The sequence below is a fragment of the Schistocerca cancellata genome, chromosome 5 (assembly GCF_023864275.1).
Source record: "Schistocerca cancellata isolate TAMUIC-IGC-003103 chromosome 5, iqSchCanc2.1, whole genome shotgun sequence".
Lineage (NCBI taxonomy): Eukaryota > Metazoa > Arthropoda > Insecta > Orthoptera > Acrididae > Schistocerca > Schistocerca cancellata.
In genome coordinates this window covers 583827231-583854294 of record NC_064630.1, presented here as the reverse complement: position 1 = coordinate 583854294, position 27064 = coordinate 583827231, and the positions used below count along the sequence as shown (strand labels likewise).

The following is a 27064-nucleotide window of genomic DNA, read 5'->3' as shown; positions in this document are numbered from 1 at the left end:
ATAACACGTGGAACGTAACATGGGTGCGAATTCCTACACGAGTCGCCGGCTGCTAGTGATATATTGACGGGAGCCAAAGCCAACACACGAGATGCCGCCTGCTGGCACTCTCTCGCGGTCTTGGCGCTTTGATGCTCGCGGCTTCAACACCAGTCGGTTGGCAGCGCCAGCGCTTATCCGTTCCAGACATCGCTACTTGCAGTGTAGACCGAAGCTCCGTAAACGATGTTAGCACTAATGTTTTTTTTTTAGTGTCCTGGACCATTATCATTAATGGAAAACTCGGGGTTATCTAGTACCTTCTTTTTTTTTCTCTCCTGTGCCATCCTCTTCAACTCAGAGTAGCACTTGCAATCTACGTCCTCAGTTATCTGCTGGATATATTCCAACTTCTATCTTCCTCTACAATTTTTGCACTCTATAGCTCCCTCTAGCCCTGATTTCCTAACAGATGTCCTATCATTCTGTCTCTTCTCCGTGTCAGTGTTTTCTAAGTATTTCTTTCCTCTCCGATTCTGTGCAGAACCTCCTCGTTCATTACCTTATCAGACCACCCAACGCCTCGATTCTCTCGCTTCGATTCTCCTCTGTTCCGATTTTCCCACAGTCCATGTTTCACTATCATACAATGCTGTGCTCCAAACGTATATTCTCAGAAATTTCTTCCTCAAATTAAGGCCTATGTTTGATACTAGTAGACGTCTCTTGGCCAGGAATGCTCTTTTTGCCAGTACTAGTCTGCTTTTGATGTCCTCCTTGCTCCGTCCGTCATTGGTTATTTTACTGTCCAGGTAGCACAATTCCTTAACTTCATTTACTTCGTGACCATCAATCCTGATGTTAAGTTTCTCGCTGTTCTCATTTCTGCTACTTCTCATTACTTTCGTCTTTCTTCGATTTATTCTCAATCCATATTCTGTACTATTATACTATCCATTCCACTCAGCAGACCATGGAATTCTTCTTCACTTTAACTCAAGATAGCAATATCAACAGTGATCGTATCATTGATACCTTTTCACGTTGAATTTTAATTCGACTCCTGAACCTTTCTTTTCTTTCCATCACTGCTTCTTCGACGTACAGATTGAGCAGTAAGGGCGGAAGACTACATTGCTGTCATACACCCTTTTTAATCCGGGCATTTCTTGGCCGTCCATTCTTATTATTCCCTCTTGGCTCTTGTACATATTGTATATTACCCGTCTCTCCCTATAGCTTACACCTATTTTTCTCAGAATTTCGAACATCTTGGATCACTTTACATTGTCGAACGCTTTTTCTAGCTCGACAAATCCTATGAATGTGTCTTGATTTTTCGTTAGTCTTGCTTCCATTATCAACCGCAACGGCAGAATTGCCTCTCTGACGCCTTTACGTTTCCTAAAGCGCCATGTAACACATTTAATATTGATTTTGCGGATAAAAGCCGAGGCCGATGTCGATGTGGGTGTATTTGCAAATGTTCGCAAAAATGATTACTTTGTAGTTCAGTGTTAAACGACATTAGAATATTACGATTTTCGCCTAATTGCTTGAAATGCACTTCAATGATTAGTGAATCTATCAACGTTTGTCTTACCTATATTTACAAGCACACGGCACAGCGCTTGTTACACTGGCAAATGAAGCACGTTAAATGATTTAATACTGTTGTGAATTAACGTGCAATTTAATAACGAACCGTATGACTAGTATTTAACAGTACCCAAGATGTGACACAAATTTTAAGACGATTTAATTTGACTTTCCAAAATTTTGGAGATTATGCAAGAAATTTCATAAATTCCGTTTCAGTAATTGCGACAGATAGTTTTATTTTATAGATCGTATCAAGATTTTGACGCGGTATGTTATTACAAAATGTGGTCGTGCTTGGCCTCTAGTTTTTTTAATCATGGCGTGTGAATCACAGGGCTTTCTTCATTGGCCACAGCAAACCAAAATTCTCTTGCCAGAGGCAACACTGCCGTCAGAGTTCCGGTGTACTGAACAGGTCAAAGCCGTTACAAATAGATAATACCTTCGATTATGCGATTCCGATGAGGACAGTTATCAAGACTAACTGCAATGTGTCGTGTAAACAACACTAGTCCCGCATTTCCTGGAGAAATACGAGGCTAACTATCGACTTAGACGTTATTCAACCAACAAGAACCCATACGCCTTCATTCACATCGCGTCCTTAACCAAATCGCACCATCCCAAACGCGAAATGTCGTAGCTGCATACGCATAAGGCGCGAAGCAGAGATGCGAAATAAAATAGCCTACATATTCTATAGATAACAGGCTGCGCGATAAAAAAAGAAAAAAAAAAGGAAAACTGTCCACCTCCGAACCGCAACTGCTAGACTTATCCAGAATCGAAGATATTAACTGTTTGTAAACGATTAGATGCAGTTAAGGAATTTTGCTACCTAGGCAGCAAAATAACCTATGACGGTCGGAACGAGGAGGACATCAAAAGCAGACTAGTACTGGCAAAAAAGTATTCCTAGACAAGAGAAGTCTACTAGTATCACATACAGACCTTAATTTGGAAAAGAAATTTCTGAGAATGAAATTTGGAGCACAACGTTGTATGGTTGTGAAACATGGAGTGTGGGAAAACAGGAATAAAAGAGAATCGAAACATTTGAGATCTGTTGCTACAGAAGAATGTTGAAAATTAGATAGACTGATAAGGTGAGGAATGAGGAGGTTCTTCGCAGAATCAGCGAATCACGGTACTACAGTGAGCTGTAGAGGGTAAAACATTTAGGGGAAGAGAGAGATTGGAATGCATCCAGCAAAGAATTGAGGACCTAGATTGCAAGAGGTTGGCACAGGCGAGGAATTCGTGGCGGGCCTATCAAACCAGTCAGGACACTGATGACGAAAAAAAGGAAATAAAACAGTTTAACGTGTTCAGTACACCGGCACTCTGACGGTTGACTTGCCGCTAACAAAAGAATTTTTGTCTGCTGGAGTCGAGGAAGGTGGACCTTGTAATTTACATTCCACGACTAAGAAACCACTCTCGTAAACTGACATACGACCTGGAGAGCGGGGTGCTGACCACATAACCCTCCATATCCGCATCCAGTGATGCCTGTGGGCTAAGGGTGACACGGCGGCCGGTCGGTACCGTTGGTCCTCCATGGCTCGTTCGGGTAGAGTTTTTTATGATTAAGAAACTAGAGGCCAAATACGACCACATTTTAAAATAAATAACATACCCCATCATGTTCTTGACACGACACATAAGTTACAACTTCCTGTGGCAATTACTGAAACGGAATTTATGAATTTTATTGAAAAACGTCCGCAATTCAGGAAAGTCAGATGAAGTCTTCTTAAAACTTGTCGTCACATCTTGCATACGTTAGTTCACAGTAATGTTAATCATACAGTGTAATAGGCACTGTCCCGCGTAAATATTTTTAAGAGAAACGTTAATAGATTGTCCATGTAATTCAATTATGTGAAAATCGTAAGAGGGCAGTGTCCTTTAACACTGATCACAAAGTAATAATTATTGCGAGCATCCGCAGATATTCATATCGATCCAGGCTTGTATCCGCAAAGTCAATATTATTCCCGATAACCGCCATTTTCGCAATGCGCAGGCATGTGCCCTACAGTACTGGCCCCTAAAAACTACGCTAAGCCATATCTGTACACTGAACTCAAGAAGACAGGAAGCTTTGTTACAGGAGTGTAAAAAGATACTGGATAACTCCGCGTTTTTCGCAAATGGCAATGATCCAAATGTTTACATATGACAGGCTCAAACTCAACGAGCAATAAAAATCGCTGCAGAGCTCCTTGAAGAAGGTTTTTATATACACCATAAATGGGAACAAATATACATCAAGCAAGCACAACATCAGAGCAAACCTACCTAAACACCCGCAGTAAAGAATCAGTTTTTGATTTTCCCGATGAACGTGGAAGACAGATGATAGATTCTGCACAAATCGCGGAGTGTACAAGGACTTTCTTTCCAAATGGGAACAAAGTATTCCCGGCACATCGTGCAGTTGCGGTGAGGCACCTCAGAGCATCCAACACTTCGTGGAGAAGTGTGCTTTAACGTCACTTACATTAAATGCAAAGGACTTTTCGACACTGACATTGTGTGCTGTTGACTAGATTGAGAAATTATGTTCAGTATCACAAACTGAGGACCATGCACATAAGATGCATTCACTCTGTGTTTTGTCTGTTTTTCCCTGATACCACTGTTTTACATCTTCACGTAAGTCTGGCACAATTCGGACATTGGCGTTTGGACGTCATGGAGTGCGAAAGTAACTCTTATGCTGTCTGCAGTGGAGTGCCTGTTTACTGCAGAGTGTCGTTTGTGCTCGAGGGAAGTGTCAACAGAACTGTAAGTAACCTATCTTGATATTAATTTTGTAAGGAACACCGAAAAATCTACCCCCCTCGCTATACGGGTATGGATGACTGATGATATGCACTTGCTTGATCAGCAAGTTATAGCTATTCAAACTAACTCTGCTGTGAATTGTGTGAATACCACATAAATAAATAACGAAAACTGTGAAAGAATAGTCAAAAACACCGGTGGTAGCGTAACACTGAAGCATAATGATAGATCATTCAGTACAGCTTCAGTAACTTACGCAGGTATTGGATTGCGATCTGGGAGAGTCTGTAATTTGCCGTTCATATTTGCGCACGAAAAGATCAACCAACGGTATCAGGGAATTAGTGTGGTCTGAAAACTTTTGGCATGGCAATTTTTCAATGGCAAATGAATAGCCAAAGTAAAACTATAAAGGCACATAGCCTCTTTTTTTGGCTGTATGCGACCACAGGGCATACGTTGTGTATGGAACAAACCCCGCACCTGCTCCATATACAGGTCACTTGATCATTGTGACCGTAGACGCCGTGGACAATTTCCTATTGGAAACAGTCATCCAGCAGTAATGAGATGCGCAACTGCTCCGTTAGGGCGGGCAGGGCCCTCTATGGTTAAGTCGGGGCCTGTAAGTAGGAGAAGTGTGAACTGGAAGAGCATTTGGAAATGGAAGCAAGTGTAAATGAAACTATCAATGCACAGCATGGGAACGGAATGGAGCGCATCATAGAAAACTTAAAAATAAATCAATGGAAGATGCTATCATCGTCACTGATAACATACGAGATGAAAACATCAGAATGAACCTTTGGAAGTGGAAGAGAGATGAAAGCAATGAACAATTGAAAAACGGTGGAAATAGCTATACTGAATACGCACAACGCAAATGCTACGAAGTATCTATGGCAGATGAAGGTACTATGCTGGAAAAATCTGTGGAAAGTGGGCCCACTAACAAGACCGCTTCTACAGTGCGACAGACTTCAATATCTTCTTTGCGAAAGTACTAACCAGAACCCTGTTTATAACACATCAGGCAAGCAACGAGGAAGCTGAGAAGAATCCAAACTCCTGTATCAAATATCAAACATCGTAAAAGGGAAAAGAAGGCCAATGAAATCGCTCCCATCTCTATATTGCGTGACAAAGAATTCCATTAACTCCAAATAAAGTCTTGGGAGCAAAACATTGTATCCTGGGCAGATGACCTAATGCACCCGCAGAACGAAGCCTAATTTCGACGGTACAATAGGAAGTAATGATTAGCTGATGGTTCAAATGGCTCTGAGCACTATGGGACTTAACACCTAAGGTCATCAGCCCCCTGGACTTAGAACTACTTAAACCTAACCAACCTAAGGACATCACACACATCCATGACCGAGGCAGGAGTCGAACCTGCGACCGTAGCAGCAGCGCGGTTTCGGACTGAAGCGCCTAGAATCGCTCAGCCACAGCGACCGGCATTAGCTGACGGAAAATGACACAAACAATCTGTCTAAAAAAGGAACTGCCAAACTTAATGAAACAAAAATTAAAAGTTTTTATAACTATCTAAGGAAAGAAGGATGGAAAATACTACAGAATCCGAAACTGGGAACAATACACAACCCACATCCACAGTTATGTAGAACCAAAAATAACGAGAAATATCAAATACAATACATACGTAAAGCACACCTAACTGCAAAAGACATTTTAGGTTAACAACATAACGGCACAAAGAGTGTTAATTGGGATTTACACTTACGCTGGAATACGAAGTTATCATTTACAGTCATCATTCTTCAAATATTTTAATCATTTGCACTAAGTTTCTCGCAAAAAGTGGGGATATACAATTCATCTAGTCACGGAGAAGTTAATTTTACATTTATCTTCCTTTACATTTTTTCCGCTTTAGAAAGTGTTATTTGCCTTTATAGTAAAGAACTGTTTAAAATTTATTCTCTGTGAAGCGGAAACTTAAATGTAATCAGAAGAAGGATTATAATTTTATCAGTGCACGTATCCTTTTTCTTTATTACTCCAATTTCTAAAGGAGAACACACAATTGTAAAGTACTAACAGGCAATACTGGATATTTTTATAAAACATAGCGATGAAGCTCGCCGATGACGGTTTAACTGGAAAGCGAAAGGAGGAACTAGAAGAGGTGGTATGAAGGCCAGAAATAATGAAATAAAAAAAATCAGGCTGGGGTAAGTTACTTTAAAGGTTGGACGAAGGAAACGACGTACCACCTCCAACAGGAAGACGATGCCTAGTGAAGCACTGTGGTACTCAGTCTTACTTTGTGGGTTCGCCATGTGCTAAATAAATAAATAAGGCCCTCTGTTGTCAACGATGTGCAGCAATCAGTCGTTCCACTGCTCAGAATCTGAATAGTATCCTAAAGCACATTCCAGCATTCGTTCTACAACTAGACACGTAAATCTCACGGTGGCTTGCGGTTCAAGGACATCCTACTACGTTACAAATTTGTTCACTAGGTGGCATAACTGTAGTTCTCTTACACTATGAAATCGAGTTCACACCCCGTACCGTTTTGTTGGTGTGACGAACTATGATGTTACGGGCGTTACAGAGCTGCACAATGGTACTGAGTATACAACACAGAAACGGCGAAAAGTAGGCCGGCGAATCTTCTGGACCCAAGACTGTACTCTCTCCTTACAAGGAACAATCTTAAAGTTTACAAGGAGTGCTATCTGATTCACAAACGATAATAAATCGTGTCAACACATAATACGCTCACGCACGTTACGGTGGAAAACTTAATGCGAGTCCCTTGTGTACCATGACTGAAGCGATATTAGTCGAACCACACAATGCGACAGCGTTCTTGCGTTCAACCACATCGGTAATCGCAAGTCTCAAGATAGTGCATGTTCTCAGGGCAGAACAGAGGCCAGAACCCATACACAGAACATTCGTGGCAAACTACATGGCGGAATGGGAATCGATTCCTTGTACTGGTTTTCCGAATATTGCTCTTGCCGACACAGTTGTCAAGACACGAACCAAACTCTGGAGATGCTTTCCTGCATCGTTGCACTAGCAGCTCTTGGAGACAGTACACAGAGAATAAGTGCTGAGCCAAAAGGTTTATTGCAGCTGTAAAGAGGTTCGAGGGTCGTGCCTGCATTGTACACTCGGTGAGAGTATTTCCGGCGAAGGACTGGATTGTGGTGTCAAGTCGCGGTACAGCGTATAGTTTTAATGTCCAGGGAAGTTGCCCGCCTCGCGGCGTGAAGGAGTGCTATGAATGAAGCGCCACTATTCCCTACCAGGCGTCGACTGTGTGCAACCTGGGAGCTTTCCTGGTGAGAAGAGGAGGAGGGGGGGGGGGCGGAGTGGAAAAGGGGATGGAAGGGGGAGGGGTGAGCAACAGAAGCGGACTGCGAGAGAAAGAACGGGGAAGAGGAGGGGGGGGGGGGGCTCACACCTAGTCTCCACGAAGTGCGACAATCACTGGTGGCCAAACCGAACAATAACCCTGGGTTCGGTGTGGGGTAGCGGTGAGGTGGGTCGACTGCTGTGGACTGTTCTGTGGTTGTGAGTCACTGAGGGCTACGGCGGGACGAAGACTCTCCGTCGTTTCTAGGCTCCCTGTTTAATACATACAGTACACAATGGCACTGTGGCATAAAAAATTATGCGTTGATATAATCAACAGTAAAATGCATTAGTATGGTTAAGTAATCTTCTTATACAGCCACATTCAGATTCCATAAAAACTTCGAGTGCACTGAACGCAGGTGGTTCGAGTGCACTGAACGCAGGTGGATGGAACCTGAATATAGGAAATGTACGAAAATTACCTAACTATACCACGTTATTTTACTGTTGACTGTACTAACGCATTTTACTACTCACGACAGTTTCAGTGACACACGCTGACTTTTTATTTTATTTTTTACGTCATTGTGAGATTCGTTGCGATATTGGCTGATGTATGCAATTTGTGGTATTTGATGAACATATGTAATAAATATTTATTTCAGCAGCAGCGCTGGCTGATTCTAAAATATGACTTGTAAAGCACTACATGTAAAAAATATTGTGGGGTTCTGTGTATCTCAGTTTTCCATTCGACACTTCAGTCAGATATTTTTTCCCAAACGTATCTCCAGCAATAGCCTTTAAATCCTGCATCAAAATACAGGGTTATTACAAATGATTGAAGCGATTTCACAGCTCTACAATAACTTTATTATTTGAGATATTTTCACAATGCTTTGCACACACATACAAAAACTCAAGAAGTTTTTTTAGGCATTCACAAATGTTCGATATGTGCCCCTTTAGTGATTCGGCAGACATCAAGCCGATAATCAAGTTCCTCCCACACTCGGCGCAGCATGTCCCCATCAATGAGTTCGAAAGCATCGTTGATGCGAGCTCGCAGTTCTGGCACGTTTCTTGGTAGAGGAGGTTTAAACACTGAATCTGTCACATAACCCCACAGAAAGAAATCGCATGGGGTTAAGTCGGGAGAGCGTGGAGACCATGACATGAATTGCTGATCATGATCTCCACCGCGACCGATCCATCGGTTTTCCAATCTCCTGTTTAAGAAATGCCGAACATCATGATGGAAGTGCGGTGGAGCACCATCCTGTTGAAAGATGAAGTCGGCACTGTCGGTCTCCAGTTGTGGCACCGAGCGAGGTGGCGCAGTGGTTAGCACACTGGACTCGCATTCGGAAGGACGACGGTTCAATCCCGCGTCCGGCCATCCTGATTTAGGTTTTCTGTGATTTCCCTATATCACTTCAGGCAAATGCCGGGATGGTTCCTTTGAAAGGGCACGGCCGATTTCCCTCCCCATCCTTCCCTAACCCGAGCTTGTGCTCCGTCTCTAATGACCTCGTTGTCGATGGGACGTTAAACACTAATTTCCTCCTCCTCCCTCCTCCAGTTGTGGCATGAGCCAATTTTCCTGCATGTCCAGACACACGTGTCCTGTAACGTTTTTTTCGCAGAAGAAAAAGGGGCCGTAAACTTTAAACCGTGAGACTGCACAAAACGCGTTAACTTTTGGTGAATTGCGAATTTGCTGCACGAATGCGTGAGGATTCTCTACCGCCCAGATTCGCACATTGTGTCTGTTCACATCACCATTAAGAAAAAATGTTGCTTCATCACTGAAAACAAGTTTCGCACTGAACGCATCCTCTTCCATGAGCTGTTGCAACCGCGCCGAAAATTCAAAGCGTTTGACTTTGTCATCGGGTGTCAGGGCTTGTAGCAATTGTAAACGGTAAGGCTTCTGCTTTAGCCTTTTCCGTAAGATTTTCCAAACCGTCGGCTGTGGTACGCTTAGCTCCCTGCTTGCTTTATTCGTCGACTTCCGCGGGCTACGCGTGAAACTTGCCCGCACGCGTTCAACCGTTTCTTCGCTCACTGCAGGCCGACCCGTTGATTTCCCCTTACAGAGGCATCCAGAAGCTTTAAACTGCGCATACCATCGCCGAATGGAGTTAGCAGTTGGTGGATCTTTGTTGAACTTCGTCCTGAAGTGTCATTGCACTGTTATGACTGCCTGATGTGAGTGCATTTCAAGCACGACATACGCTTTCTCGGCTCCTGTCGCCATTTTGTCTCACTGCGCTCTCCAGCGTTCTGGCGGCAGAAACCTGAAGTGCGGCTTCAGCCGAACAAAACTTATGAGTTTTTCTACGTATCTGTAGTGTGTCGTGACCATATGTCAATGAATGGAGTTTCAGTGAATTTATGAAATCGCTTCAATCATTTGTAATAGCCCTGTATCTGTCGTGCTACATGTACATGCAAGAGACTCAGAGCTTACCCTGCTGGTCTTGTGCACACACGGCGTACGATGTAGGTGAAACCTCCCTCTTTTGGAAACTGATCTTATAACGTGTCATTCTCACACCTCATTCTGATCGGTAAACGGCCGGCCTGTGTGGCCGTGCGGTTCTAGGCGCTTCAGTTTGGAACCGCGTGACCGCTACGGTCGCAGGTTCGAATCCTGCCTCGGGCATGGATGTGTGTGATGTCCTTAGGTTAGTTAGGTTTAAGTAGTTCTAAGTTCTAGGGGACTGATGACCTGAGATGTTGAGTCCCATAGTGCTCAGAGCCATTTGAACTATTTGATCGGAGAACGGCAGTCTCAACAGGCACGTTGCTCTAATCACTTCCCGGGGCAGCAAAATATCCGCGCCCTACTATTCAATCTCCATTTCGTCAAGCGTCCTTCATAATGTCGGAACTATATTTGTATAGAAGGATTATCGAGGTTCGTGGATTTCAATCCTTTCGCTTCGGGCAACGGTCCATGAGTATGATGGCGAGAATTATCATTTTCCGTAGTTATTTCCACCCGGAGACAATATTTCTACGAGTGTGGAGTAGTTAGAGAGACACGACACTGATGCCTGCAACATGACATACACTGATCGACTTAGGACTTTTCAGATGCCACCTGGATGGTGGTGAACCTCTCGTGTACAATGAGGTACGATAATGTCTCTACTGAATCCTCTGCGCTAATGACGTGTTAAATTATGTTACTTATAGCCTCACATTCGCAATGTGCAGCATGTTTCAGGGAAAGTGTTACAGGAAAAATATTCGATTGGATATTGATAACATTGCAGTCTTGGACTTGAATGTAAAGTTGTGGGCTTTGTTAAATATAAAATCACTGGACAATATATTAGTCATTCCATTAAAAAACCACAATGATCAATTTGGAGCGCGATAGATGGTATGGATATGGTACCAGGCGGTCACTGAACTCCCATCGATGGCGTAAGTCATGGAATTGAAGTGTTAGGTACGAGGTGTGATCAAAAAGTAACGGGAAGTTTTCAATTTCGCAGGCGTTTATACAACCTATTTTGAAAAAAAAAATTATCTCCTTGGTAAACATGTTCCTGATGAAATGTGTACGTTTTTCGGTATTGTTAATTATCAGTTTATTGTTGACAGTCGAAAAGGTTACACGTGTTTTCGACTGCTCGGAGAATTTTTACTTTCAAAGAACACGGATCAAAAAATTTGCTTGGAAAATGGAATAAAATGCAGCACCATATTCGGAACGTTGACTGTGTCTTTTGGAGGATCTACTACAAATAAGACAAGAGTTTGCCAGTGGTACAAACTTTTAAAAGAGGGTCGAGAAGACGTTGAAGACGACGACCGCCCTGAATGGCCTAGCACATCACTTACTGACGACGAGGTGGACGAACTAAAGAAAACAGTGCTGGAAAATTGCCGAATCACTATCAGAGAGGTTGCTGTGATGTTGGCCTATCCTTTGGCTCATGCCAAGCAGTTTTTTTGGATGTTTTTAGCATGAAACTGTAGCAGCAAAGTTTGTTCCCAAATTATTGAATTTTGACCAAAAAGGACGTCGCCTAGACACCGCTCAGGAATTGCTGAATGAAGTTGACAGTGATCCGAGGTTATAAGAGGTGAAGAAACAAGGGTATACGAGTATGAAATCCCAACCAAGGTCCACTCATCCCAATGGAAACTATCTGAACAGCCAAGACAGAAAAAATTCGACAAGTTCGATCACATGTGAAGGTTCTTCTCATTGTTTTTCTCGATTACAATGGAATAGTGCAGCATGAATTCCTGTATTAAGGTCGTACGGTTAATAATGAATACTACCTGGAAGTGATGTGCCGTTTGCGTGAAGGAATCCGAAGAAAACGATCAGAATTGTGGCAAGATCACTCGTGGAGACTGGATCACGATAATGCTCCCGGTCACACCTCAATGCTAGTTCGTGATGTTCTGGCAAAAAAATTAAAAACAGAATCACTGAAGGAGCTAAACACCACAATGAAAAGTGAGTCCCAGAAATGCTTCCGAGACTGGAAAAAGCGCTCGCACAAGTATATTATATCAGTGGTGGATTACTTTCAAGGGGACAGAGTTGATATTGATGATTAAGTAAAGATTCTTAAAAAATGCCGTTACTTTTTTATCACCGCTTGTATGTGGCAGTCGGTGGGATGGAATCAGTACAGGGAAATGGATCGACGTGGACACACAGCACGATGGCAGAAAAGAGCGATCGTGTTTTGATGACCACACCGTGTATGAAGTGATGGAGTACTAATCGCAGTATCAAGAACAGTGGTCGTAAAGAGATTCAGTAACCTGAGTCAAGCCTTTTTAGCAACTGGTTTCACATTCGACAAGAATCGCATCTGTCAGTGCAGTGAATAAAGGCCCATCTCCTGCAGTTTCCGAGCGAATATTGTGAATACAATTGGAGTTTGGAGTCGCGTACTTCTCAAAAGGCACTTGCTGACAGCAGCACATAAAGCAGTACGCCTTCGATAGGCCAAACAACACAGAAAACTAGAAGTGTGTAGGACGCTCCGACGAGTCGAGATTTTGCCTCTTCTCAAATGATACGAGGCGTCAAGTACCACAGTAGCCCATTGAGGCGTTTAAGCAGTGCGTGTGGGGCTTACTTATGGCTGGAGGTGGTTCTTTGATGCTTCTGGGATGTTGTCGTTCCATGACCTGGTCCTAATAATTCAGGTTAGAGCAAACATGAACCAGAAAATTTATTTCAACATTCTCATGGACCCAGTGTACTGAGGCAACCTACCGCTCCTCGCTAAATCACCTGATCTTGATCCCCCCAGAAAATGTCCGAGACTGTTTGGAACAGTGAATGGTAGTTCTAAGAGGACCTAATCATAAATGAGTGCTTCATCTGGATCTCGAATACCTGAAAAAACTTTTGGACGCTGCTCCTCGGCGAATTGTGATCATTATCAATGCTGTAGGCCGTTAAATAAAATGATCCTATGAAATTATTGGTCGGAAGACCCCGTTTGGGGTTTTCGGTCACCTAGTCTTTCTATTAGACGCCACTGCGGCGACTTGCACGTCGCCGGAGTCGGTGTCACACGATTAGCATGATGTCTCTCAGAAGTCACTAATTTTTTGTCCGGTTTGCTCATAAGGCGGAGTTCCGTCTAATCACCGTAGTAACTACAACCAGTGGCGTTCAATAAGTAACGCAACACTTTTCTTTCTGGAAGGAGGCTGGTTTTATTCGGCATTCCAATACATCATAGTATTCCCCACTCTTTTGGCTACAAAACCCTATTTTTCAACATATCTCCGTTCACTGGCGGCCCCTCCCTCCGGAGGTTAGAGTCCTTCCTCAGGCATGGGTGTGTATGTTGTTCTTAGAGTTAAGTTAGTTTAGGTAGTGTGTAAGTCTAGGGACCGATGACCTCCTCAGCAGTTTGGTCGCTTAGCAATTCACAAACACAGTTGATCGTTGCACCAAGGGAGGACATAAAACTCTTCAGAGTCCCAGAAGACCATCGACATGACATTACTGCGGCTTTGAACTTTTTCTCCGGAGAAGAGGTGTGTGGCGCCACTCCATGGATTGCCATTTTGTTTCCGGTTTGAAGCGATGAGCCCGTGTTTCACCGCGTGTGGCGATGTTAACAACAAAAAACTGTCACTATTAGCCTTGTAACACGCAAGCAGTTCCGCACAGACGGTCTTTGTTGCTCTTTATGGACTTCTATTAGGCTGCGAAGTACCCAGCGGGCACATACTTTTGAGTACCAAACTGGTGAACCAATGTGTCAGCACTACCAACAGAGAGGTCTGTGACAGTATATACATTTCCATGCACACAATGTTGAACAAAATTCTTTACAGAGCATTACAATACCTTCGTGTAAACGAAATTTGGCGTCAGAATGTTTCGCCCTGCCGCTTGCTTTTTGTTTATAGTGATCGCAAATGCAGTTTTAATAGGCAACTGTCTTCCTGTCAATTGAAAAGGCATGCTCGGTCAGATGGTATTACGTTTTCCCGTGTCAATCAGCTGAGCATTAATTGTATAAAGGGGACACGCGCGAAACTTTCACAATTTTATAGTCGTAAATAACGCTCGTATTTGGAACAAGTGTAGCCGTTCGGATAACGGTAGTTGTGGTAATGAAGAGGAAGAATTTTTAAAAATGAACCGAACAATGTGAAATAATAGCCATGAATTTATGATACATGCTTGTATATACATTTCCATGCATATAATGTTGAACAAAATTCTTTACAGGGGACTGCAATACATCTGTATAAACGATACTTGACGTAAGAATGAGATATTCGTGTACTTTTTGTTCTTCATTTTCTCCAAGGGATAGAGTTTGTGGTCACGGTTATTATCTATGACAATGCTGTGTACACTGTACAGTTTATCATGTTATTAAGTACTTTATAACAAACAAAATGGTATATGTTATAAAATGTCAGAAGCTAGTTAACCTTTCTAACGGTACCACATTCATTCCTGTACGATTAGTATATGTTGAGATTTTGACTTGAGAGGTAAATAATGTGATTATGGATGTGACGCATTTTTGAAGTTGATGATCTAAAATTACATCCTTTTACGATTATATTTAACATGGATCCAACAAAACGGACAATAAGTAGGAGATAAAGCAGTCAAATATTTACAAAACATATATTATTCCTATTGCAATAATGTTTATTAATAAAGAATGTGTTAAGTCTGAAGTGGGAAATAATCAGGAGTGAGAATACTGTTGGTTATAAACAGAAATAACCAATTATAAAGAGACTTTGTCTAATCTTCCTCGAAAAAGTGGTAATGCGTAAAGAACACACGTTAATGTACAGCGGAATGCAGTCGCGGTACCGCACATGGCATTCTGTGAAACTAAACAATACTCCAGGAATCTCTGAATTTAGACGTTGATGATCACGTTAGAAGAAGACTGTGATTCCACAACAGTTGGGAAACGGTTCGCAGTCATCTTGACAACAATACTTCGAAAAAGGCAATAAAAGAAGTCGGAACGCCACACAAGAGCGGGTCTTAGGGCCTTCTTTTGATCCGCCCAACAGCGTAGTGCTCATTGTTATGGAAAGCAGAGCAGAGAGTGACCTACAAGAGTAAGATGACACAGCTCCATATCGAATGTTTGGTGTTACATTTTACAAAGAGAAGATGTTAATTGCCATAGCACAGCGATCAGCCAGTCACATAACGATATAGCTGGCTAAACTGGAGGTTTTGTGAAATCACAGAAATGAGAATTCTGTAGTGAATAATGCCCCTCTTGCCCAGCCCGCTCACCGAGGAAGCCTATGACCGGCATAATTTCCCATGAACGTCTACATCTACTTTGACATCACTACTCCGCAAGCCAGCCCGCTCACCGAGGAAGCCTATGACCGGCATAATTTCCCATGAACGTCTACATCTACTTTGACATCACTACTCCGCAAGTGAAATGAAAGTATGGCGTTTATTGGCGGGATATCCCCTTCGGGATTCGGCCGCGCGTTGCAAGTCTTTTTAGTTGACGCCACTTCAGCGACTTGCGTGTCAATGATGATGAAGGACACGCAACATTCAGTCCCCTGCCGGGAATCGAACCCCTTGCGTGGCAGGCGGTAACGCTACGGCTGCGCTACGGAGGCGGACACTCCGCAAGTGATCTGACGGTGTGTAGCGCAGGGCAATTCTGATACCACTGCCGAATGGGAAGAATGGCTGTAGGTAAGACCCTGTATTAGCTCTTAATTTCTCAAATATTCTTATCTCACAATGTTGCAAACAAAAAGATCCAATACCTATAGTGATTGCTAAAGTCACAGTACTTCCTGTCAGGCTAGCAGTGCTAAATCTACAGTTCAGTAGAGTTGCTGATAAGCATTCCTAGAAAGTGTGAGAATTCTGTAATGAATAAACAGCTTGCCCGAGATTCCAAGAGGAGGCGAGTACACCCGCCTGATCCCCCCCCCCCCCCAACCTCTCACACCCTCCGTCCCTGTGGACACCTAGGTTAACCGAGCAGCTACAATGACGCAACTGATTGAACGTTCCGGCTGGTAGCAGTTGAAAACAGGTGCAGAACTAGAGAGCGAAGTGACAGTGCTATGGGGGCCAACGATAGCACCTGTTGTTTATATCAAATCCTGTGGTTATATTGTTTTGATTATAATAAATTTATCTTTCACAAACCTCAATTTCAGAACAGTATTTTGTAAAAACTGATTACTCATTGTAAGTTTCAACACAAGTTTTAAAACTCTAAATGTTTGATTTTTATGACTGTGAGGGGGGAGGGGGAGGGGAAGGTGCGTTGTGTGGTAAAAGAGGTGCTTTCCGGCACCTAAAAGCTTAGAAATTAAGCGCTGCATTCAGGGGATCATATCTTTTCAGTATTTTTTCGCACGTCATGAAGGACCAATGGAGAATATGATCCCATCGACATCCAACTTCTAGTTCAATTAAAGGAAGGAAGAGAGACTAGCGAATAGAACCCGTCTACGCCGAGGCCACAGTAGACGGGCAAGCTCGGATAGGGGAAGCCTGATGGTATGGAAAGACATGTCCCCACGGAATAAATTAAAGAAAAAAAGGAATAAATGTTATTATAACCAACAACAACACAAAGCAGACTGATATTACGCGACAGACACGGCATTACCTCAGGTAAATCTGCGAGAAGAGTGAAGTAATATTCATGGTGGAGTTGGCATTCTGTGCGGACGAAATGGCATGAAAGGCCATTCACTAATAAGCACTGCCAAAAGGATGAAAAAGTAACTTAGAACCGCTGTGCTATTTGCTGTCGTTCATCTGCTCAGTGCACCCTATTCACGTCGACGTTTCTATATAGTTCGAAAACCAATTATTTACAAAAAATAAAATTAAGCTGGGCACATTCCACACCATGATTCCATTCACATTGAAAACCTATTGCCGAAGAAGAGTAAAATATAAAACGAAACATTCAAAACAGTAGCTAGTTATTGCTATAGCAAATATTTCCTAGCATTACAGGGTTCCCTAAGATGTTATATCCAAAATCGCACTGACGAGCAAGGCTGAATAATTAATTGCAGTAACTGACACATTCATCGGTAAGTAAGATATAATACTGCCTATAAGAGGCCACTTTCTCAGTCGTTATTTGTGACAGCTGTCGCTACAAGTTAAATCATATTTTACTTAATACCTGCTCAAGTGGGATTCAGATTGCACGAACATTAACTAAATTTGTAGATGTTCAGTAGCTCTTTTGGTCCTATCAGCTATGAATCCTTTTCGAAGCACAGGACTCTTGCTTTCCTAAGTTACAAACAGATCCCTTCAATGTACCAAATTTTCGTAAGAGTAGCTTTCTCTGGCAATTACGTTTAATTTGTTCATGTTTCTGTTAGAATCGTATTAATACTTCTGAAACAGGGCATATTACCAGTGATTTTCTAAATAAAAATAATTTACAGATGAACCTTGATTTGGATCGCCACAACACCAGGCAAAAGAATAACTTCCATATTGCATGAACCTTCTTCTAGGGGTGAAAGTGGGGTTCTGTATTCCGGTAGAGGCGTTTGTAATAAACTGCCGGCAGACTTAAAGAAAGTGATGTTTGGAGGCCCAATAGTTGTTCAACATCATCCTAGAATTTCATTCCGATTTACTCTAACCCTCAGTAAAACATTACGCATTTTGATGAAATCGTTCCGCTGGATGAGGACTCCACTCTCGCCGATAACAATGAACACTATTGTTATGAAAATAATACTTTGATACTGCCGCTATTTAGGCCCTTCTCTTTAGGTTAAGTACAGAAGAAAATACTTCCAGTCCGAAACAGAAGCGACTTTTCCCTTGACGTCTGACATACACATTTCAACCGCATATATAAAACATTAGGCAATGTTTTCAGAGGTAGGGAAATATTTATCCCAACGAACACGGCGGTGAAACACTGCAACAATAGCGCTCTGTCTTTTGAAATTCTCTGGAACTCGTCCAGGATCGGAAATAGTCGAAGGCCCCAGTGGCTGAAACAGCTGATGATGACCATGAGGTGACGCCACGTGCACATCCTCAGCACACTTCGGCGAGACCTCGATAACATCAAGTGAAACTCGGAATGGTTGCGCAGGTCGTGGCCGCTTCGTTAGACGAATTTCATCGAAGTGAACTACAGCGACTTCTTATCCCTACGATAAGAACTATGAGAAGACAATTTCGTATTTAGTGTCTAACACACTTATAAGAGCAAAACAGCTGGTATTATCACTCTCACATAGTGTCCGGAGTGATTCCTTGGAATATTGTCCTGCCTGTAGATATGCATTCCCAATATGGCAATTGTTTCACTCCCCACTGGCCGGCCGCGGTGGTCTAGCGGTTCTAGGCGCGCAGTCCGGAACCGCGCGACTGCTACGGTCGCAGGTTCGAATCCTGCCTCGGGCATGGATGTGTGTGATGTCCTTAGGTTAGTTAGGTTTAAGTAGTTCTAAGTTCTAGGGGACTGATGACCACAGATGTTAAGTCCCATAGTGCTCAGAGCCATTTGAACCATTTTTCACTCCCCACTGGTTCGGTTCTGGAAGAAAACAACCAAAAGCGTTCTGTCTGCTTGGGTTGTTGTTGTTGTGGTCTTCAGTCCTGAGACTGGTTTGATGCAGCTCTCCATGCTACCCTATTCTGTGGAGTCTGCTTGCGTATGGAATGAAATTTAATATGATTACAGATGTATCGTCTCATGGATTGATTTTCTGGGGTAACTCATCACTTTAGAAAGAAAGTATCGAGTGTACAAATGCGGGCAGTAACAGTAATATGTGTTGTTAACCTGCTGTCGTCATGTAGATACCCATGCAAGAAGTAAACCATTTTAACTGCACCATTACAATTTGTATACTCGCTAATAAAATTCGTCACAAATAATAACCCATCTCAATCTGAGACGAACAGTGATATCCATACCTACAACACTGGAGGAAAAAATGACCTTTATTACCCGTTATTAAAATATCAATGGCTCGGAAAGGAGTTCAATATGCAACAACAAAAATGTGTGAGAATTTGTCCAGTAACATAAAATGTTTTGACAGGTAGCAAAGCAAGTTTTAAATCTAATGTAAAATCATTTATTCTGGACAACTCCTTCTGTTCCAAGGACGAATTTTTATTTAAAAGCTGGTAATTCCTTAAAAAAATCTTAGTTACAAAACCTGTAAAATTACTCGTTCAATATCATTTCGACGAAAGAAGCGTTCAAATGCTTTATGGAACTTGTAACCAACTAACTAAAAAATAACTATCCTTCTCACTGATTTCGTTGTAGAGGGTGAGAGGAAAACTGGCAAGGATTATGCAAGTCTTACGGGCCAGCTAGATGAAACAAGGCGTCAGTTACAAAATAAGGACAATTAAATGAAACAACAAGTTTACTGTTACCAGCCGCATCAGTGACTGGGGTTGTTTCATTTAATGTCAATAACAGTCACGGTGAAGTCTAACCTAAAATGTTCACATTTAAAGAACAATTAACATCTTGTTTCTTCACAACAATGAACTTTTCTACAATACTTTGATAATAGCATAACGAAAGAACTTTAAGTAGTTGGAACATTCTAATTTATCAACTTCTGATTTCCATTTATTTCCATATTTGTGCCGGGACTATGTTTTTAGTTTAGTGCAGATATTATGACAGCTGTAGACGAATATTTTTTAGATTGTAGAGTCCCAACAAGATTTTCATACTTAGTGCCACAACCACAGATTTATTAAAAGAAAATTCATTTTCTACTTTGGCTATATTATGATCCTAGCTGATTTCGGTGATGTGCCATTTGCAAATTCTTACTCGTATTCTCGTCATTTTACACCACAGTCCTGTGTGGTGTATTAAACATACGGCTGTCATTTGGTTCTAGGCGCTTCAGTCTGGAATCGCGCAACCGCTACGGTCGCAGGTTCGAATCCTACCTCGGGTATGGATGTGTGTGATGTCCTTCGGTTAGTTAGGTTTAAGTAGTTCTAAGTTCTAGGGGACTGATGACCTCAGATGTTAAGTCCCATAGTGCTCAGAGCCATTTGAACACTAATGTCGTCGTTGCACACGTACATAAATATAAAAACGCATGATACATTGTATACAGATTTATTTGACATTATGGTTTGGTGTGTGATGTGCCAAAATAACGGTACCACAAGGGGACACTAGTTTGAAGTACAAAATTACGTAAGGGGTCATCCTTCTCTATGCTCTGTATGAATGAAATGGGAAGAATCTTCCGCATTAAACTTTTCATTATTTCTACAGTTCTTGTCAATGAGAACGTAAACAGCCGAACAATCTCGTCATTTTGTCTGAATATGGGTCACTCTTTTAGAGTTACACGATGATGATACCATGCGAAGAAGAATAAGAGGAGTTACTTTCCATTCGAGCGTTGAAGTCACCATAAGAGATTAATTTTCTACAAACGCCTTTAAAGTATTAGCACGTCGCTTGGACGATCGGGGAGTTCGTGTGATTTAGTGAGTGACTCATATGCGAGCGGAACAAAGAGTGACGTTCGTATTGTTGTCCGTCCATCCCGATATAGGTTTTCCGTGTTTACCCAGATAATTTTAGGTTGTAACTCTTCGCTCGATTTCCTCCTCCAGTTAATGGTATGCGTTCCCTGTCAACAAGCGGTTGAATTCTAACCTTCCTCCATTATTCGGTCTGAAGCATCCATAGTTTTTAATGGTTAGACCACTTGTTTCTCCTCGTCGTGTTGCGTCATTCCATTCACTTCTTTGCTTTACGCCCTCCACTGAAACTCTAAATCTGATTTTCATGTCTTAATCCGAAAATCCAGGGGGGGGGGGGGGAGGGAGGATGGAAAGTTCACTGTCCATAAGCTTCTTATTCTTGCAATGCAACGTAATGTTTCAGAGAAGCTTTCTTGTATGTGTGTTTCTGAAATGTGTATCTGAAGTGGAAAACGCAAAAAGTCTTGCGTTAACACCAACGTAAAAAACTGACACAGACAGCTACTGTGGGTGACAAAATAGTATTGCATGCGATGTATAAGTATACCGATACATTTCGAGACACAGTTTGCTAAGTAACCACCAGTTCACATAAACGACGTGAGTTTACTAAGGTTTTTAAACTAGGCACACATGTTGCACACGAACCTCACGAACACCTGTGTCACACTACGTTTAATCTTAGGTTGCAAAAATTGGTCCTACTCTGTTGCTGCATGTTAGATGCTGGAAAAATCACCGTTGTCGTAAAAATGCCTTATTAATATTTAATCTGATTCTTCCCACAGTGATATTAATGGCAATCTGCCAGTTGCATTGGAATGTGGACAGATCCGCTCCACCCTCCAAGCATTCACGGTGCTTCTCGCGAATCGTAAATTACATTCCAACGCCACGTGCATCCCCTCTCTCCTAATCTCTACCACCTACAACACAGAAACTTCACTGAGCAATATAAAAAAAATCATTTCGCAGTACATTTACTCCTTAATTGTAATTGTCGCTATCAGTAAAAATCTTCGTTGAGCGAACTGTGATAAACACAACCACAATACAAGATACAAAAATAATATCTGTACAGATTGTTCCTCCTTATCTAGGATTTCGAGGGGGAGAAGGGGGTTGCTGTATTCCAGTGCAAAACTGTTCAGTCTTCGCTTATAACCGATATCGAGCTCGATTAGCAGTTCTGTAAGCTTTGCGCCCTTAGAGTTTCAATGTGATCGGTACTAGTCTCAGTACAAGTGGGTGAACTAAACGGTTAAATTCCCGCACGTGAGGGTCTCTCCAGATAGCTTGAGACGACAGAGATTCTGTAGCTTTTGTAAAGGTACATCTTTTACGTGGTTGTTCGAATTCTTGCCTTACACCGTGTCGGATTCCAGTCATCTGACTGACGAAGAAACAAACACATTCATGGCTACAGCAACCTCTTGCTGCAGGTTTGCCTGACTTTCATGATTACCTTTTGTTTCGACTGTTGATCAAACTATGATGTGTTAAGAAAAACTGATGTATTATAATTATGGGCACATACGAAAGACACTGACAAGAAGAAGGGGCAGGACGACAGGACATGTTTGAAGTCATCAGGGAATAACTCCACGGTATAAGAAGGGACTGTAGAGGATAAAAACTGCAGGGGAAGACAGAGGCTGGAATATATCCAACAAATAAATGAGGGCGTATGGTGCAAGTGTTACTCAGAGATGAAGAGGTTGGCACAAGGGAGGAATTCGTTGCGGGCCGCATCGAGCCAGTCAGAAGACCGATTTAAAAAAATGACGTCAGTGCACGTTGTCTTAAGGACTGTAATGTAATTGTGAGGAAGCGGGTGGCTGATGCACGCTCAGTAGATGGAGACAGAGGGAAGGGGAATGTACGAAGAGCGGGAAAGACTCAACCATTCCAAGATCACAAATACGCGGTAAACACATTCCTCCTTACATGCACTCATGATCTGTCCCATTACGAATCTATGTCAATTTGCACAACATCAACAATTCCTAAAAAAAAATTCTGCTCAAGTTCTTTGGAGGATTCAGTCTGTTCTGACATCGAAATTCTGTTATTAGCACTGAGAAATATTGGAATCCACTAATGAATGTAAATCTTAGGCTAAAGACAGCATAACAGTTTGTCTCAGAATCAAAACAGTCTGACTGGTATCTACGGCTCTACTTGGATAGGTCGATCTGCAAACAAGAGACCTCCCAAATCAAACGAAAGGGACGGGAAATATACGTTGCGAAAGCAATAGTTTGGTTCTATACATAGATTTTTAAAAGAGTCCTCAGAATGAATGTGGCTAGGAAACAGCTGACACTGGGCTTGCCTTGCTAGCACAGCCATGAACGTGTGTTCCAAACTTTGATCATTCGCCACTGCGGACTTCTACATTTGAATGCGGCTGGATAGCAATGAAATGACTAGCTTGAGATTGGTTTCTGTGTGGCTTTAAATGTTAGTCATGGGAAGATTTGCCTGTGTTCAATTTCCGCGTTATACATTCACTCGAAAACGTGAAAATGCAAATTACGTTACACAAACAGCCATTCTGTTCTACAAGCGTATCGATGCCTAGGTTTAGACAATAATCAACCGAGGCAGCCAGGGGGAATACTAACATAAAAATAAATTGAAAGTATCCAAGACAAGGAGTTTCTTCGGTCCGAGCGTGTTAAACCATGACCTTGCTTCCTTCGTTAACACAGGAAAAACATTGGAGAGGGAGCGTGATAGAGGAGAGTGACATAGGCAACTGCAAATTTTTCTGCAGGATGTCTATCGATAGCTCGAGAATGCGTCCATTCACACGAAAAGTGTCACGCCCCACACTGATTTTAAAACTAGATTTGTTCTTCAGTTGAAAGATGATAAATACGTAATCGGTGATATCCCTAAGTATTTTGAGCCACATAAAAACTGTTCAGTCTTATATTTAAACTGCAAAGATTCTATTTTTAAAAGCTCATGGATAGCTGAGTTTGTAATGTAACGTTTAATAGTAGCGTAGAGATATGCGTATCGAATTCTAAAAGATCCAACTAACTTCTTGGCAGTCACACGCACAATCAAGACATAGGTAGCTGCACTTCCTGTGCAAGGCACTGCACACGGATGCAAATGAGACTCCATGTAGGAACGCCCATGTTGATGACTTTTCGAAACACTGGACACTGCATACGAAAACCACTTCACAACAAGCATCTCGAAAAGAAAAATTTTGCGAGATATACGACCTTGCCATAAGTCGCAGGAAATGTAAACCAGAGTGTAGCGCAGGAAACAGAAACATGACTATAATTCGAAACAACTGTCAGGAAAAGTAGCGATGAGGAAGCAAAGCCCCTGTAACTGCATGGCCTCGTTTATAGCAAGCGAATGATGTGGAACTTATTTCTGTGGCAAAACCGAGTGATCACAGTGTGAGTGTACCTAAGCTCAGAACAACAGCCAGAACTCGATGGGCCTCGATGGCGGACACGTGAATGTTTTCGTCAACTCTACACCTCGGAACTGCAAAACCGGGTGTCCTTCGACGTAAGTAAAGACAGCTGAATCTCTTTGCTAATGGTTGGCGTAAGATGAATCAATTGTTGCACCAAGAGCAAAAATTCAAATATCGGATGCGCACTCCACGTTCTGTATTTTCAACATAGGTCTGTTGAGTGTCAGTGGTTCTCGCTTTGATTTGGATATACGACGTCGAATAGCAAAAGTGGTCAATTAATCTATCGGATCTACGGAAAGACTCTCGAATGTGGAAAAGTGTAAACTCGGCCATCGCCGGTGTTTAGTCTGCGTCGAAAGGTGTGGAACAGACACTCTCGTTGTAAACGATGTACGAAAATAACACACGAGGTGTGCAGCTGCCGGAGGCCTTCTGTCGCCAGAGACTTACTTGCGGCGTTGCGGCTGCTCGTCCTTCGGCGTCGTCGGGAACAATGAGGAGCGGGGTGGCACGCGGCTGGCGCACGCAGTGCGCATGCGCGCAGCGCGGGCGCCTATGATGGTGCGTGGGCCGCGATGCCAACAATCTAGACGCGAATAGAGCGCGCCCAGATGCTATTGTCCGCCTGCGCTTGATTGGTGGCCGGAGAGCGCCAGAGCTGGACCGCCGCCACCAACGACGCCGGCCCCGCTTTGCGACACAACTGAGTGCCTCATAGTGCTTTAGACTGTCTGCAGTAATCTTCACGCATTTGCACGTGGCGGATGCTTTGACTGGGTCCGCAGCTGTTTGGAGGTTCTTCTTTCTCTACAAAATGCCCGCTGTGAGATTAAATTAGATTACATGTACTTTCCGTTCCAAATGATCCATAGTCAGTATATCCTCCAGGCTGCAGAACATGTCAAAAGGACAAGAATAATAATACAACCGGCCGAAGTGGCCGAGCGGTTCTAGGCGCTACAGTCTGGAACTGCGCGACCGCTACGGTCGCAGGTTCGAATCCTGCCTCGGGCATGGATGTGTGTGATGTCCTTAGGTTAGTTAGGTTTAAGTAGTTCTAAGTTCTAGGGGACTGAAGACCTGAGGAGTTAAGTCCCATAGTGTTCAGAGCCATTTGAACCAATAATAATACACAACAAATATTTACAGTGAGAAACAAATGCGAGTATGCTAATGTACCTTCCACAGATCCCAAGTGGCATAATCGTCATGAATATGGAAAGAGTCAAAAAAATTTTAAGCATATTTTTATTTATGAGATAATAAACACTGAATAAAGAATCATTTTACAACACTTACACTCCTGGAAATGGAAAAAAGAACACATTGACACCGGTGTGTCAGACCCACCATACTTGCTCCGGACACTGCGAGAGGGCTGTACAAGCAATGATCACACGCACGGCACAGCGGACACACCAGGAACCGCGGTGTTGGCCGTCGAATGGCGCTAGCTGCGCAGCATTTGTGCACCGCCGCCGTCAGTGTCAGCCAGTTTGCCGTGGCATACGGAGCTCCATCGCAGTCTTTAACACTGGTAGCATGCCGCGACAGCGTGGACGTGAAGCGTATGTGCAGTTGACGGACTTTGAGCAAGGGCGTATAGTGGGCATGCGGGAGGCCGGGTGGACGTACCGCCGAATTGCTCAACACGTGGGACGTGAGGTCTCCACAGTACATCGATGTTGTCGCCAGTGGTCGGTGGAAGGTGCACGTGCCCGTCGACCTGGGACCGGACCGCAGCGACGCACGGATGCACGCCAAGACCGTAGGATCCTACGCAGTGCCGTAGGGGACCGCACCGCCACTTCCCAGCAAATTAGGGACACTGTTGCTCCTGGGGTATCGGCGAGGACCATTCGCAACCGTCTCCATGAAGCTGGGCTACGGTCCCGCACACCGTTAGGCCGTCTTCCGCTCACGCCCCAACATCGTGCAGCCCGCCTCCAGTGGTGTCGCGACAGGCGTGAATGGAGGGACGAATGGAGACGTGTCGTCTTCAGCGATGAGAGTCGCTTCTGCCTTGGTGCCAATGATGGTTGTATGCGTGTTTGGCGCCGTGCAGGTGAGCGCCACAATCAGGACTGCATACGACCGAGGCACACAGGGCCAACACCCGGCATCATGGTGTGGGGAGCGATCTCCTACACTGGCCGTACACCACTGGTGATCGTCGAGGGGACACTGAATAGTGCACGGTACATCCAAACCGTCATCGAACCCATCGTTCTACCATTCCTAGACCGGCAAGGGAACTTGCTGTTCCAACAGGACAATGCACGTCCGCATGTATCCCGTGCCACCCAACGTGCTCTAGAAGGTGTAAGTCAACTACCCTGGGCAGCAAGATCTCCGGATCTGTCCCCCATTGAGCATGTTTGGGACTGGATGAAGCGTCGTCTCACGCGGTCTGCACGTCCAGCACGAACGCTGGTCCAACTGAGGCGCCAGGTGGAAATGGTATGGCAAGCCGTTCCACAGGACTACATCCAGCACCTCTACGATCGTCTCCATGGGAGAATAGCAGCCTGCATTGCTGCGAAAGGTGGATATACACTGTACTAGTGCCGACATTGTGCATGCTCTGTTGCCTGTGTCTATGTGCCTGTGGTTCCGTCAGTGTGATCATGTGATGTATCTGACCCCAGGAATGTGCCAATAAAGTTTCCCCTTCCTGGGACAATGAATTCACGGTGTTCTTATTTCAATTTCCAGGAGTGTATTTACAATGATCGCATTACCGCTCTGATTTTGTACAGAAGTCAGTGTACAAATATTCGCGTTATTTTGTATTATTAGCAACACACACACACACAAATCAGTTATTTCTACTAAGAAATTCGTCAGTGGAGTAGGAGTTGTTCACCGATAGATCCTTTAAGCTCCTC

General features: G+C 43.3%; 1 protein-coding gene across 1 annotated transcript in view; it reads right to left on the bottom strand.

Annotated features, from left to right (window-relative positions):
- LOC126188923 (protein piccolo-like) overlaps positions 1–24754 on the bottom strand; it is a 74641-nt gene extending 49887 nt beyond the window's left edge. Inside the window, exon 1 of the mRNA XM_049930638.1 lies at positions 24627–24754. The gene's annotated coding sequence lies outside the window, so the exon portion shown is untranslated. The remainder of the gene's footprint in view (positions 1–24626) is intronic.
- Positions 24755–27064: the final 2310 nt, after the last annotated feature.